The sequence below is a fragment of the Peromyscus leucopus genome, chromosome 16_21, assembly GCF_004664715.2.
Source record: "Peromyscus leucopus breed LL Stock chromosome 16_21, UCI_PerLeu_2.1, whole genome shotgun sequence".
NCBI lineage: Eukaryota > Metazoa > Chordata > Mammalia > Rodentia > Cricetidae > Peromyscus > Peromyscus leucopus.
In genome coordinates, this window is record NC_051084.1 from 32,890,952 (window position 1) to 32,905,147 (window position 14,196).

General features: G+C 39.7%; 1 pseudogene; it reads left to right on the plus strand.

Annotated features, from left to right (window-relative positions):
* The first annotated feature begins 11,316 nt into the window (after window positions 1–11,316).
* Window positions 11,317–12,917, plus strand: LOC114708882 (annotated as a pseudogene).
* Window positions 12,918–14,196: the final 1,279 nt, after the last annotated feature.

Genomic DNA, 14,196 nt, shown 5'->3' on the forward strand with positions numbered 1-14,196 from the left:
CACAGACTACTCAAGCATGGACTTGAGACAAGCCCTGCACTTTCTCATTATGCAGATACTGGACAAATGATACAACTAACTCTCTCAGGACTTGACAATTAACCCAAAATTTTTCTTTTCAGGATCCCCTAAAGATGTCTTCGCCTCCAAAAAGCAGGAAGTAATTTTAAGAAAACAACGTCCATATTCCCAAGAGGTGGGATGTGTGTTGTTTGGTCGTTCAATGGCTTATGGATATCCTCGTTGTTTACAATGGTTGGTTACAAGTTATTAATTGTTAGTGGTCAAAAAAAGCTAAACAAAGGAGATTAGATACAAGGTTCTTATTTTAAAAAAGAAAAAGAAAAAAGGATATAGAAAAAGGTAGATCATTGAATCTACTCTGAAAAAAGGGAAGATATAGAAATGATAAGATAAAAGGTAGATTTTTGGATCTACTCAAAAAAAGAGACTATAGATATGATAAGATAAAAAGGGAGATTTTGAATCTACTTTTAAAAAGGAACTACTTGTTTTAAGTAGAATAAGTAATGAAAAATTTTATCTGAATTTGTCAAATGATAATGGACTAGACATAGTTAATATATATAATGGAGTTTCTTGTGTGAATCTGTCAAATGTTAGTGGACTAGACATTGTTAATGTAATTCTTGACTGTATATATTGTATATACTTATTGAATATAGTTTTTCTTGTATTAATTAAAAGCTTTTTTAATTTTAGACAAAAAAAAGGGGGAAATGTGGTGATATTGTGTTCCCCAAAATATTGTGCAACCTAATAAACTTATCTGGTGTCAGAGAACAGAACAGCCACTAGATATAGAGGCCATAAAATGGTGGCACACACACCTTTAATCCTAGCATTCCAAAGGCAGAGATCCGTCTGTGAGTGCAAAGTCATACTGGAAACAGCCAGGCATGGTGACACATGCCTTCAATGCCAGGAAGTGATGGCAGAAAGCAGAAAGGTATATAAGGCATGAGTACCAGAAACTAGAAGCTTTTGGCTGGTTAAGCTTTTAGGTTGTTAGCAGCAGTTCATCTGAGATCCATTTGGATTAGGACTCAGAGGCTTCTGGTCTGAGGAAACAGGATTAGCTGAGGAATTGGCAAGATGAGGATGCCGTGGCTTGTTACTGTTTGTCTGATCTTCCAGCATTCACCCCAATACCTGGCTCTTGGTTTGTTTTTATTGATACGACCTTCTAACAATTCATGCTACATCCAAAAATCTATGCTAAATGATGCTGCTCAAAACATCTCAATTAGGAAGCCACTCAAACACCCATCAGGTGAGCCACTGATGATTCTGTTCAGACTAATCAACATGGTGCTCTAAGCCAATGCATACCACAGGGTAAAGGAATCTACACAAAGATGCAGTCTAGAGAGATGGATCAGGTGTACAATCATGAGTCCCTGAGTTTGGATCATCTGTACCCACTTACAAAGGTAGGCATGGAGGTAGGTATTTGTAGCCCAAAGATTACTGGGCACAGAGACTGGAGCACCACAGTGATTCTTAGCCACCAAGTTTATGCATAATGATATACTCCAGGTTATGTGAAATTCTCATTCTCAAAATATAGGTGAAAAGTAATAGAGGAGGACACTGGACATCACAGATCTCTGTCTTCATTATACACTCAACAGTGTGCCACACCTGTACTGAAAGGCCCACACAAAACACACATATGCTGGGGGTAGAACTAATAGAATATATTGTACAAAAACACCTATTTTAACTAAAAGAAAAAAACATGTTTTATTTCTTAGAATTTAATATTGGTTAATTATTATGGCCACTCCATGTAGTTAAAAGAAGATTTATTTAATGGCGTAACTTACAAATGAAGGAATAGGTAGGTTGAGGATTCTGGGAAAGACGCAACAGTAGTCCAGCGATGTTCTCTGGAGAACTCTCCTCTGTCCACCTCTAGCATCCGGGCTCCCAGCTGCAAGAGAGCATGGCATGTCCAGATCTCGAGTCTTCAGGCCCTCCCTTGGCGCCTTGTGGGCGTGATAGTTACCAAAACCTCAATGGGGGTTGGAACTTCCAGACCAAAGCTGGAATGGCTACCCACTACAATTTAAAAGTTTACACATAATCCTAATATGTTACATTGCATCATACTAGTGTATTTGAGACACATATTCACCTCTGTTCATTTACTTTCAAAGAAAGATAAAATAGTTTTGGTAAAACATTTGTTAAATGATTACTTTGTTTAGTAAAGGGGTAAATGGGCAACTCCCCAAAGTATGGTCAAAACAATCTGCTTTTGCTGTCTCGTTAGCCCTAATGAGAAATTAAAAAAAAATTAAATAAAACAATTTCAAGGTTTCTTTTATGTTTTAAGTCCTTAATACAGTTTTTAATATTATTATGTATTTTTTGAGATTATAACAATTGTGTCAATTTTCCCCAACCCCCATGTTTTCTCTAGGAAATATTTCACCAAAACCAACATGGTGCTGGAAGTAGTTTGAAATATCCAAGACTTATCAGTGTATCAATGAGACCCCAAACGTCACTGAGTATGATTCTTTCTGAGAAATAACACGATCCCCAACTGGAATGTACACTTCACATCTAAGAGTCAAAGACTCTGGGCAGGATAAAGTTTAAGCACTTGTCATCAAATCTCACAGCCTGAGTTCAGTTCCCAGAACCCCCATGGCAGAAGGAGAAAACTGACTCCTGAAATTGTCCTTTGACCTCCACACATGTGCCCTGGCATGAGTGCAATCATACATGCGTAAGCCCACAAAAATTTTAGCTAAAAAAAATCCCTAGAATGTAGAGATTGAACCTGTTGAACACAATTGCATAGTCTAATAAATATAGAAGCACTGAATAAAACAATGAAAGAAAAAAACTTTAAACCAAAGTCATATTAGATGGAAGAAAACTCCTTTCCAGTGAATCTTCTCATTGAAAGTTTTGCCCAAGTGTATATATCTGATGTTTATCTATTCTCTTACAATATGGCATATTAAGGCTTATAAATTTTCTATTTTGTTTTGTTTATTTAAAAGAGCCTGTCCTTAATATCTTGCTTTATAAATTCTTTGAATAAATAACCATCTCATAGACCTCTCATTTCTCTGTTTTTTTTTTTTGAATGATTACTATTTACACCATTACCACAACTCTGTGATTTAATTGTTCCCCTAGCAGTACAGGAAGTCTGTGCACATGAGTTTCAAACAATGCCTGTGCTGTACATGGCATGACAAGGCATGTGTCTTGCATAGAGCATTGTTCCTGCTTCCCAGCCTACTCCAGTGTTGGGGATCTATAGATTTGCAATTGATATCAAATTTGTAAAGAGCAACAAATGTCCTGTCAAACAGAAGCCATTAATGTCTAAGTTTAAAAAAAAAAGTATTTTCCATAAATTTCTTTTTATTTGTAATTATGTATCCTCTTATCTGCTTTTAATAGTACTTATTTGCAGGGCTCACATGTGCTCAAAGATGCTGGAGCAGCAAGGAAGAGACCTGCATGGGTCTGTACTAAGTCCTCTGCATGTATGTTACAGTTGCAAGCGTAGTGCTTCTGTGGGACTCCTAACAGTGGGTGCAGGTGTTTCTCTGACTCCCTTGCCTGCTCTTGGGACTCTCTTCCTCCTATTAGGTTGTCTTGTCCAGCCTTAATATGAGGCCTTTTTTCTTGACTTATTGTTCAAGGTTTGTCCCAATTGGTTGTTGTCCTTGGAGGCCTGCTCTTTTCTGAAGAGTAAAAGGAAGGGTAGTGGATCTGGGGGAGAGGGCAGAAAGGGGGCAGCAGGAGGGTGTGTAGGAAGGGGAAACTGTGCTAGGGATATATTATATGAGGGAAGAAACTATTTTCAATCACAATGATTATAATAATATCTTCTTATTCATATAAATTGCACATTTTTTCCTTTAAAATGACCAACTTCTCACTTGTTTTATTCAACATGAAAGTATCTTCACATAAATAATGCTTATAAAACTCCCTGACTTTGGTTGAGTTTCCTCTTCATTGTCAAGTACATTGAACAGGCTTCCATGGAGAAGCCAAATGCCAAGGAACAGTCCCCCTTACCTCAGAAGTTAGGGCCACTTTTTCTGCTCCAGCATATGTGAGGTGCAGGGTTGGGAGAGCACCAAAGCCTGAGACCTGTTTTATTTCTACCATGGTACATCATGCCCTTCTCAGACTGTAGGGATGGATTGGGAGAAATGAGGTGTATGGGACCATGAATTACCCTAACATTACACAACCTGTCAGTCACAGAAGGAAGACACTCCTGAGTGTTTTCCACCCATTTGCCCTGCCCTTCCCTGCATGACATTTAGCAGCAGGCCCTCCCTCAAAGTCTACTAAAACATTAAACTGACTGTCAATAGTTTGACTAAAAAGAGTCACAGTTTCTTACTGTGTGATTTGTCTTTTTCCTATTGTTTATGTACGGTTTTTGGTTTTTTTTTTTTTAATAATGCCAGGTGGCTTAAGGGAAGGGAGCAGGTGGACAACTCCCACATAAACACGTGAACTATACAGACAAATTCACACATAGAAAAATCAAAATATGTACTAATACACTCTCATTGTAAAGTGGTACTTCACTCTTGGAAATTACTATTACAGGATTCATCTACAAGAATACTAAAACATAAGAAGTTCATATTTAATCAAGACCTTCCATCTTTTTAATAATTCTCACATTTGCTATATATTGATTGCACCGTGTATATCTATCTAGAGAGTAAACTCCTGTAGCAAATAATAATAATAACATTCTTATTAGGAACAAAGTTAAATAACACCATGTTTATAAAATATCAAATCACTCTACCACAATCCTAGTACTCATCTATCAGTCTCGACCCAACAATGTAACAGAATTACAGACCAATTTTCCTTATGAACATACATGTAAAAACTCCAAATAAAATAATTACAAATCAAAACCAAGAACACATGACAAAGATAATCCACTGTGATCATGTAGGCTTTATCCCAGAGATGAATGGATGGATCAAGACACATAAATCCATAAATATGACCCACAATACAAACAAATTGAAAGATAAAACCACACCATCATCTCAGTAGATGCAGAAAAGGCCTTTGACAAAATCCAACACCTCTTTGTGACGAAAGTCTTGGAGAGATGAAGGGTACATGGGACACACCTAAATAAAGACAGGCTACAGCAAGTAAAAAACCAACATCAACTTAAATGGAGAGAAATTCAAAGCAATTCTACTAAAATCAGTAATAAGACAAGTTTTTCCATTCTCTCCACACCTCTTCAATATAGTACTTGAAGTCTTACAGCAATAAGAAAGCTGAAGGAGATTAAAGGGATACAAATGGTAAGGAAGAGGTCAAAGTACCTTTATTTGAGAGGACGTCATAGTATACATATGTGACCATAAAATTCCCCTGGGAAACTCCTACAAGCTGATAAACACTTTCAACAAAGAAGCTGTATACAAATGAACTTAAAAAAATCAGTATCCCTCCTAAATAAAATTGCAAAACCAAATGAGAAACAATAACATTCCCACAGCTTCCAATAATATAAAGTATCTTGGGGAAACACTAACCAACCAACTGAAAGACAAGTATTATAAAAAATAATAAAACTTTAAGACATTGAAGAAGATATCAGAAGATAAAAAGATTTCACATGCCCAAGGATCAGTAGGATTAATATAGTAAAAATAGTCATCTTATCAGAAGCAATTTATAGACTCAATATAAACCCCATCTAAAGTCCAAAACAGTTTTTCACAGATCTTGAAAGGACAATTTTCAGCTTCATATGGAAAAACGAAAAAAATAGGATTGCTGAAAGAATCCTTCGTCATAAAATAACTGAGAGATATCACTATTTTTTTTTATTTTGAGTTGTACTACAGAGTTATAGTCATAAAAACAGCATAGCATGGCATGAACCCCAAATGACATGTGCTGATCAATGTAATCAAGTTGAACCAAGACATAAAGCCATACACCTATGGCCACCTGATTTTTGACAGAGAAACCAGAAACACTGGAAATTAGACAGCATTTTCAACTAATGCTACTGGTCAAACTGGATGGCTGTAAGTAGAAAAATCCAAATAGATGCATATTGATCAACCTGCACACAACTCAACTGGAAATAGACAAAAGATCTCACCATAAAAACAGACACACAGAACCTGATAGAAGATAAAATTGAGAATAGCCTTGGACTCATTGGCACATGAAAACTTTCTGAAGAGAACACTGTTAGTACACATACTAAGAACAATTAGTAAATTGACCTCATGAAACTGAGAAGCTTCTGCACAGCAAAGGACACTGTCCTTCAAAGTGTCATCCTATAGAATGGGATAAGATTTTCACTAACTATTCATCCAACAGAGGGTCATATTCACAATTTATAAAGAACTCATTAACTAAATATTTTTAAAACAATGAATAATCCACCTAAAAATGGGTACAACCTAAACAGAATTTTTAAAGGAGAAAACTCAAATGAATATGAAACATTTAAAGAAATGTTCTGAAGTCCTGCATGACTGATGGAGGCCCGAAGCCTACATGGACCCTGTTGTATGATGTGACTCCTTCCGGCCATTTAAAAAATACAACACTATGTCCACTGGCAGCCCCTAACTTGGGGCTGCTGTGGCTGCAGCCAGCACTGCTTGCCCTGCTGGGAGGCCCACCTAGTGGTAGCAGGGGTGGGGGTGGGACAGGTGCTGCCTGCAGGCTAAAAGCATAAAGGTAGAGCCTGGCAAGCCTTGAGGAGGCCAACATCAAGGAAAGAGAGGTGGGTGGCAGCCTGGAATTAACAAGGAACTTTTCACCCACACCCCTATCCCAAAGGCCTGCCTAAACACAAGACCACCCGGACTCTGGGCAACCACAGGATATCTGAGATGAGTCCAAGTGGTGATCCAGTGTAGGCAAATTGCTAAATGGTCTTATTAAAACAAAACACAAAGCCAGAAATTGGGGTTAAAGCTGAGAGATCAGAAGAAAATGACAAGCTGCAAGACAACAACCCTCTGCTTCCAAGGAGACCACAACCTGTATACCATGCCTATATTCCATTTTCTTCTGTTAACTCATTTCCTTTCTCGGCCCAGCTACATCACTTCCTCTTCATGCCCAGCTCTGTCACTTTCTGTCTGTCTGCACAGACCTCCAGACCTTTATAGTTTAATAGTGTTGGAATTTAAGGCCCGTGCCCCCACTTCTGGCTCTGTTCCCAGTGTAGCCTTGAACTCACAGTGATCCAGACAGATCCCTGACTCCTTAGCGATAGGATTAAAGCCATGTGCTATCATTCCCTGAATACTATGTCTAGTATGGTGGCTGGCTTTTTCCTCTGATCCTCAGATAAACTTTATTGGGGAACACAGATAAAATATCACCACAGTCCAGTATTTATGGTTAAAAAAAAAAAACAAACAGAAAATACCAGGTGGTGGATCTGGGCTTTAATCCTAGCATTCTCGAGGCAGAGGCAGGCAAATCTCTGTGGAGCTCAATGCCAACCTGATTTACAAATGGAGTTCCAGGAAAACCAGAGCTGTTACAAAGAGAAACCCTCTCTCTAAAAACAAAAGATTAAAAAAAAGAAAATAGACCAATGACTAATTACATTGAATATTTGCATGTAAAGCTCATTGGGCACAAAAATACACTGTATGTCAGTATGCAGTTTTCCAATGTCCTTAAGGCCTGAGTGCAAAGGTGAAAGCCTAAAATCTTCAAATTAAATCAGGAAGCAGAGAGAGCTAATGGAGAAAGGCTAGGCTAGTCATTGTCCTTAATCTCAAGGACAATTCCAGTGATGGACTTCTGCCACTGTGAAGGCTATTTTTGGTTGTCAACTTGACTGCATATGGAATGAACTACAATCCAGAAATGGAGGGCACATCTGTGAGAGATTATGTTTTGCTTGGTTTCTTCTGGATCAAGAGCAGGGAAACTCCTATCTTTAATGAGGATCTCTAGGGGTTAAGACACACCCTTTAATCCAGATCTTGAGGCAAGAAGACACACCTTTATTTTGGCCACACCTTCTGCAGGAATACTATATAAGGACAAGGAAGAAGGAGGCTTTTGCTCATTTCTCCCTTGCCTTTGCCTTGTTACCAAGCCTATTCCTTCAGTGGAATTCGTTCCTACTTCTTTGGGATTCCAGCATATACTGAAGACCAGCGAAGAGACCCAGCATTGTGGACCAAGCCTCTCCTGGATTCAGCACCTTTCAGTTCAAGTCAGCCATTGTTGAATTAGCTGGACTGTAGCCTGTAAGTAATTCCAATAAACTCCTGGGAGAAAGAGGAAGAGGGAAATTGAATCGTTGTATAAGTTATTGAGACTATATCTGTTGTTATTGAGAACTCCATGGCTATACCACTTTATGTTCCCCAAATAGACCAAAACATGATGGTCAAATGCCCAGACTGTAGGGACATTTCTCATGCAAACTACCACAGTGGTTTTGTTAACCTTATCTCAGGCCTTTTGAGCACTTGGTTTCTAGTAACTAGTGTTGCTTGGAGAGTTGTCGAAGCCACAGAGGTGAAGCTTTCTAGGAATAAGTCACTGGTGGATAGAGAACTCCTAAAGCAATGTCACAAGACACCTAACAACCCAGCTCTATAAGGAACAAGATATTCCCAGACTTTTGGCTTCTAGGTCTGTTGAAAGTGTGAGTGCAAATAATCCCTTTGTCCCTAGAATTGATTCTTAAGTGGGACTTGATCACAGTCATGGTAAAAAATAACAGGGGCTCTGTTATGGTATAGAAGCTGAGAATAAACAATCTGACAAGCCATGATTAGCTGGTTGCTTATAGTGATATTACAAAGAGACAGTATGAAGAATACTAGATACTAGTCCATAAGGGGCACTGCCTGCAGCTGGGCCTTGTGCTTGTACATTGGAGTCACTGTTGGATGCCTACACAACATGGAGAATGAAACAATGGTCCTGATAGATTACAGTTCTCCTACCAACTGAACCTCAATATAGTGAGGGTGTTTCCTATTTTGTTGGTTTTGCTTCCTGGGATTTATGCTTGCTGTTTCATATTTATATTTATAGTGTTGGTTTTTGATCTGGGTTTAATTTATGCCTGTATTGTCCCATTCTTCATTGTTATCCTATTTTCATTTTTGAAAATTAAGTCTCTTACTTCCATTTCGATTCTTTTTTCCCCGTATTTAAACATATTTAAGTATATGTCACACATACCCAATTCATTTATACCATGTGGTGATATATTGTGTAGACTAATAAAATTTGCTTGAAGATGAGAGAAGAGAAAAAGCCACTAGATTAAAAATAGAGACCAAGCAGTGGTGGCACACACATTTACTCTTTGCACTCGGGAGGCAGAGATCTGTGTGGACTACATGAGATTGAATCAGTCTAGGAGAGAAACAGCCAGGAAGTAGTGGGACACACCTTTAATCCCAGTACTTAGGAATCAAATGCCTTTAATCCCAGCACTTGGGATCTCATGCCTTTGCTTGGGAAGCACCTATGTCTTTAATTCCAGCACTAGGAAGGAAGTGATAGCTGGGAAGAGAAAAGTATAGAAGGCATGAGGAGACAGGAACTAAAGCTTTTCAGGCTGAGGAGTCTTAGAGCTAAGACTTGGCAGTGGCTTGTTCTTTTGTCTCTCTGATCTTTCGGCATTTACCCCAAAATCTGGCTCCAGGACTTTTGTTAAAAGACCTACAAGATTTGGTACTACAAAACATTTCCATATATGCCTGCACTTTACCTTGATCATATTGCCCTGCACTATTTCAGTACCCCTACCACAGCTTTGTGACTGATACAATGACTTTTACAAAAGCTCACCCTCCTCCTTCCTCATAACCCAAAGAACACAACGTATATCCTGTTTCTGTTTGTGGACCTGCTTTGTCTCACATAAAACTACATCTAGTTTTAACTTTTTCCTTATATCACAACAGAACACAAGTCACAGTGCTGGGTGTGGACCCTTCTCCACAGTCTCCTTAGTCATTATGATGATTTCCAATTTGATTGTTACTAATTTTAGGCTAATTCTTAGGCTCCTGGGTGAGGCCATTTTGATTGTGAACGAGGGGCTCTTTAGTGTGTTGCTCAGATGGATGTGAAGTATCAAATACTCTCATTAATGATTTTCCAATCTATATTCATCAAGGAAAGCTGTTTGTACTTTCTTTATTCATTGAGCTTATTTGGTTGTGGGCTCAGGGTAATACCAGCACTGAGATCAGTTTGAATACATTCCTCAGCTTTCTTTTGCATGAGACTTTTCTGTAACATTGGTGTTTGTCTTAATTGGGGTTTCTCTTGCTGCAAGAAAAAAAAAAGCTATCCATGACCAAACAACAAACAAACAAACAAAAAACACAGAAAAATAAAGTTGGGAAGGAACAGGTTTATTCAGCTTATACTTGCAAGATTGTTGTTCATCTCCAAACAAAGTCAAGACAGCTACTCAAACAGAGCAGGCTCCTGGAGGCAGGAGATTATGCAGAGGCCATGGAAGGCTGCTGCTTACTTGATTGCTACCCCTGGCTTACTCAGCCTGCTTTTTATAGAACCCAGGACCACCAGCCCAAAGATAGCACCACTCACAATGGGCAAGTGCCTCCCCCTTTGGTCACTAGTTGAGAGAATGCCAGACAGCTGGATCTCACGGAGACATGTCATCAACTGAGGTCCCTTCCTCTCTGATGACTCTAGTTTGTGTCAGGTTGATCAGCAAGTCCCCCAGCACAGTGTTCATTCTTCTCCAAGGTTTTGATAGATTCAGGGAATCCAAGAAGCCTGGGCTCCACTTGGCTTGAAGCCATTTTTGTTACCAGGCACACCTGTTGCTTATGACTCAAATCGTATGTGTTTTTCTTTTGTCTTATTTTAGTAGTCATACACATCTATGAATTCCTTTTATATTTTATAATTTTCTGGGGTCTAGGAGTTGAAACAAACATGAAAGATCCTCTGGACTGTGGTTTGGTTAGGACATAACCTCTCTTTTTTTCCCCTGTAAGTTTGTATCTTAAATCTCTTGATCAGTTTGGGCCAGGATTTTTCAATTTGATACATTCTTGAAAAATGCCCAAGTCATTCTATCTCTGATCTCAGACTTTTCCTTTGCACATATACATCAGCAATTCCATATTTGATCTTTACTATGATTCCTCATCTAGTGCTTGGAGGTTGTGTTCTTCTAGTGTTTCTATGTCCTTGACTTGCACCATTAGATTGGTTGGGATGGCCCACATTCCATTACAGAATTCAAAGCACTAAACATCCATCCTAAAATTACATTTATTTTTGTTTCAGGTATTGTAAGTCCCAGCAATTGCCAACAAGATAAAGTGATTGAAATGGAGTTGAACATTATGGCAAGCCCCTTGGGAGAAAACATCCTTGAAAAGGATTTCAAGATCTTAACATCTCTAGGCTCTGGTGGATTTGGGGAGGTGAAGCTTGCCTGTCACCTTCCTACACATACACATGTGGCTGTCAAGCTCCTGGAGAAGAGAAAGAATTCTCTGGCTCGAATCAACAATGAAGTAGAAATACTTCAATCTGTGGAACACAGAAACATAGTTAATTTCTTTCACGTTATTGACACAAGTACAATAACTTACCTGATCATGGAATATGTTCCAGGAAAGGATCTGTTTGAGTTCCTCAGGGAGAGGGGTTTTCTAGCGGAGGATGAGGTCAGACCAATATTCCAACAGGTGGTTTCAGGGGTTCATTTTCTCCACCACAAACGAATTGCCCATCGTGACATTAAATTGGAAAATATCCTTATTGACGAAACTGGCAATGTCAAGCTTTGTGACTTTGGTTTGGCCAGACAGCTGGCAGAGGGGCAGATGCTGGAGGGAGTCTGTGGCTCCTTGCTCTATTTGGCTCCAGAGATTTTGGCAAGGAAACCCTATGATGGATTGGCGGTAGATATGTGGAGCTTGGGAGTCCTCCTATATGTACTGGTCACAGGACAATTTCCATATGAGGAAACCACCTATGAAGGTATGTACAAGGTCATCACCACCACAAAGTATCCCATTCCCTACGGCTTGTCAAAACCCTGCATCATCCTCATTGAACAATTACTCATGGTCCCCAACAAGCACAGAATAATAATATGTCAGCTCCAGGAAAGACAATGGCTGGGCAACATCAAACAACATGCAGCACCTGCAACCAAGGAAATCCTTCCCAAGATCATGGAGACCATGTGCACCATGGGCTATACATCTGAGGAGATTGTATCATCTCTAAAACACAAGCAACCAAATAACTTAATGGCAACCTTCAATATCCTCAAATACAAACTGAGCTGTGGGGACAGCCATCAGCAGAATCAGAAGCCCGGTTAAATGACAACCCTGCAGTTGCTCTTCGGCCCCTTCTCCCCTTGAAGAGGAGAGCCAGTGAACCTGCCTTCCCATCAAGTACAGGAGAAGTGAAGAGACGCAAGATATACCATGCTCAATAGATACTCAAGCCAGGAGAAAAAGCCCTGTTCAGATGAAACAGTCCCAGAAGGAGGTGTCCCGATGGCTAATGTCATCAACAGTGCTGCAGGACACATTGCAGTCAACAGGAATTCTGTGGAGAGTCTGCCTGGTGATCTCTCCTCAGGCGAATTAGCCCGGATGGAATTCATACATGGTTTCTGAACATAGGCTTCTCCACAGAGAAACCATTTTTGGGGCACAACAAGTCCAATGTCCAGCGCCAAGATCAACCTACAACAACTGGATCCATGTCACTCAGGGGATGGAAGCTGATGAAGAGTATTTCCCATGCACTGAGAGCACTGTTTTCCTGCTCCATGCCCACTCCATTGTGAGCCCTGAATCCCTGTATAATCTGCAAAGAATTGAGAAGACTGTGCATTGCATCAGAGGCCCAGTTCTTTGGCCACCACAATATTCTTCTCCATTGTATCTTGACTATGTTATTTTAATAAATATTCTTTTGTAAATCACAAATATCGTATCTCAGAGGGCACCTGCCAGGCATATCTCCCCTACAGTCAAAAGCACACACACACAAACACACATATGAAAGCATGAATACATACAACTTGATGTCAGGGTCTGCTAGTTATACAAGCATGAATTCTAAGCCTTCCACATTGCTAATGTTCAGGACCTACCCGGCATCACATTTTCTACAAACAAAGCCCCAAATATGCATATAGGTCTGTGTATCCAGTCTTGATAGGTATTCCCTCCCCTACTGCCATAGCAACAGCTCTCTCTCTCTCTCTCTCTCTCTCTCTCTCTCTCTCTCTCTCTCTCTCTCTCTCTCTCTCAACACACATTCACTCACAATAAGGTGTCAGTTACTGCTAGATATCCTTCCATTCAACCAAGTCCCACACAGGCATCTAGATGTAGACCCTACTCCCTGTCCCTTCCCCTGTAACCAAAACCAGTGTTTGCTGTGTCTGGTTCTACCAGGGATTTCCTGCAACACAGAATTAGAGTTCAGCTTCTGCTAACTATGCCCCTCCCCAAGAGCCAAATGTCACAAAGCAAATATAAAACCTAAGGATCAGTCCTTCTTGGTAGCCTCTTCCTGACAGTAACCCTTCAAATAAAAGGGTAAGTGTCAAGTCCTGCTAAGTAAGCCCTCCAACATCTGTTCCTCCATGTTATATATTCACATCTGAAGACTGGGATCTGAGAACAGAAGATGTAAAGAACTAATGACATCAGTCTTTCTGGATCTGGAATTTCTTACTCAATATAATCTTTTCCTCATCCATCCATTTCCCCAGAAAAATGGCTCACTAACAAAGAGGGTAAATGTGTTCAGCAGTTGAAACTAAGCTTGTAGTTTTGCTGTTGGTGACAGATTCGGAGACCCATTTTCTTGATTAAGGATTAACATGGCATCCCAGCCCACTGTGCACACTTCCTTTCCTGGAAGTTGGGCCTGAGTCGTATAAGAACTTCATGTGAGTGAACTGTGAAGATCAAGGTGGCAGCAGCTTCCTTCCATGTTTTCTGCCTTTACTCCTGCTTGAATTCCTTACCTGATTTCCTTAAATGATAGACTTTGATCAGAACATGTAAGTGACAAACTGCTATCCTCCCCAAACTGATTTCTGTCATGATGTCTGTCAGTAATAGAAAGTATACTAAGACAATGTCCTAAGATGGGTCT